General features: G+C 48.1%; 1 pseudogene; it reads left to right on the top strand.

Annotated features, from left to right (window-relative positions):
* The first annotated feature begins 1,627 nt into the window (after nt 1-1,627).
* On the top strand, nt 1,628-1,961 carry LOC147417570 (PHD finger-like domain-containing protein 5A pseudogene; annotated as a pseudogene).
* The last annotated feature ends 278 nt before the right edge of the window (nt 1,962-2,239 follow it).

Raw genomic sequence — 2,239 nt, forward strand, 5'->3', positions numbered from 1 at the left:
CCCACTACCCCCACTCTCCTACAGCGCGACTAGGCTCTTATGCATTGTATGAAAAACAATGAGAAAGACTCCGTTTTCCTACATGAGAAATTTTCTAAATCTTCTTGTGAATTGACCACCGTGGCCCCTGGGTTTGCCCCCCATTTCCGCCCCCGCAATGCAACTAGAGAGAGAGAGAGAGAGAGAGAGAGAGAGAGAGAGAGAGAGAGAGAGAGAGAGAGAGAGAGAGAGAGAGAGAGAGAGAGAGAGAGAGAGAGAGAGAGAGAGAGAGAGAGAGAGAGAGAGAGAGAGAGAGAGGCTCACCCTGTGGGTTGGAGAGATAGAGAGGCTGCGTTGTTGATTTTGAGACAAGCAAGCTGGGAGGGAGAAAAGGAAGCAAACGGGTGCGTTTGTGCATGTGTGCACGTGAGAGAGAGAGAGAGAGAGAGAGAGAGAGAGAGAGAGAGAGAGAGAGAGAGAGAGAGAGAGAGAGAGAGAGAGAGAGAGAGAGAGAGAGAGAGAGAGAGAGAGAGAGAGAGAGAGAGAGAGAGAGAGAGAGAGAGAGAGAGAGAGAGAGAGAGAGAGAGAGAGAGAGAGAGAAACAATTGATACTGCACCGCGAGCCCCTCTACCTGGACTGACTTCTCATGGGGGAGAGAGAGAGAGAGAGAGAGAGAGAGAGAGAGAGAGAGAGAGAGAGAGAGAGAGAGAGAGAGAGAGAGAGAGAGAGAGAGAGAGAGAGAGAGAGAGAGAGAGAGAGAGAGAGAGAGAGAGAGAGAGTCGATTTCACTGCAGCGCGGCGCCTGCAACTCTCTACCTGGACTGCGTGCTGACCTGCCGATGAATTGGGAGAAGCCTGCTTCTGCTTCCTCTTCGTCATGGAGATCTCTCTCTCTCTTTCTCTCTCTAAACTCAACACTCTCAAAGAGCGCGCGCTCTTTGAGAGAGTAGAGTTTTTTGATTGAGAGAGAGAGAGAGAGAGAGAGAGAGAGAGAGAGAGAGAGAGAGAGAGAGAGAGAGAGAGAGAGAGAGAGAGAGAGAGAGAGAGAGAGAGAGAGAGACAGCTCGCTATGGTTCTCATCTTCTGCGTTTTCTCTCTCTCTGCCATGGCGATGTCGGATGAAGCAACTGTGTACCTTGTCTACCTGGAAAGGCAATGTGGAAGTGCGGTTGAAGCCTTGGAGGCATCTCACCTTGAAATCCTCACCTTCGACAGTGAAGAAGCAGCAAAGGCTTCCCTTCCGCGAACGGGTTTTCTGTGAAGCTTACACCGTCGGAGTGCCAGCTTCTACCAGCTTCAGAAACAATCAGTATGACCTAGTTCATTAGGTATCACTCAAAGTAAAAATCATTATTGGGTCACTCTTTAAGTTTCTGCATGGGGTGATGGATGTTTTTATCTGCACTCCATGGATGTTTTACCATTGTGGTTGTAAATTAGTCGACTTTATACATAAGCCTTGTGAATGATTTACAAACGAGAGAGAGAGAGAGAGAGAGAGAGAGAGAGAGAGAGAGAGAGAGAGAGAGAGAGAGAGAGAGAGAGAGAGAGAGAGAGAGAGAGAGAGAGAGAGAGAGAGAGAGAGAGAGAGAGAGAGAGAGAGAGACTCTCAGCACACGCGGGGCAATCAGGCACTCACAAGCAGCCATGGTGAAGCATCATCCTAGTCTGATAATGCGTCGCAAGCAGATGAACATCTATAGGGAAAATTTGCAAGAAGTGTGATGGCAAGTGCGTGATTTGTGATTCATACACACACCCCTATACTCTGGTTTGAGTGTGAGATGAGTGCAATTATGACTCCTTCCAAAAGCAATGCGTCATCTGCGGAGCTAGTGCTGGCATTTCTGATTCTTACTACTACAAAGAGTGCACACAACAGGAGAAGGATAGAGATGGTTGCCCTAAAATTGTGAACCTTAGCAGTGCCAAAATTGATTTGTTCTATGAACGTAAGAAGTATGGTTTCAAAAAAAGATAGGTCAGTGCACTCTTGCAACCTTCTGCTTTGTAGTGCCGTATGAGGTTGGGGGGTGCTGCATACATACATTGTGGGCTATGATAGCACGTTCTTGATGATGTACGAGTGCAAAGAATGACACTTTTTAATTGTGAGGTTTGCACCCATTCAAGAGAGAGAGAGAGAGAGGGGGGGGGGGGGGGGGGGGGGGCAATGCAGGGTTGCGGGAGCATAAGCAAAAGAAACAGAAAGAAATTAGGAGAGGAAATCAGTAGAGATGCCATCCAAATTGGATCCCT

This window comes from Adiantum capillus-veneris, chromosome 30, assembly GCF_014529385.1.
Source record: "Adiantum capillus-veneris isolate H3 chromosome 30, ASM1452938v2, whole genome shotgun sequence".
NCBI lineage: Eukaryota > Viridiplantae > Streptophyta > Polypodiopsida > Polypodiales > Pteridaceae > Adiantum > Adiantum capillus-veneris.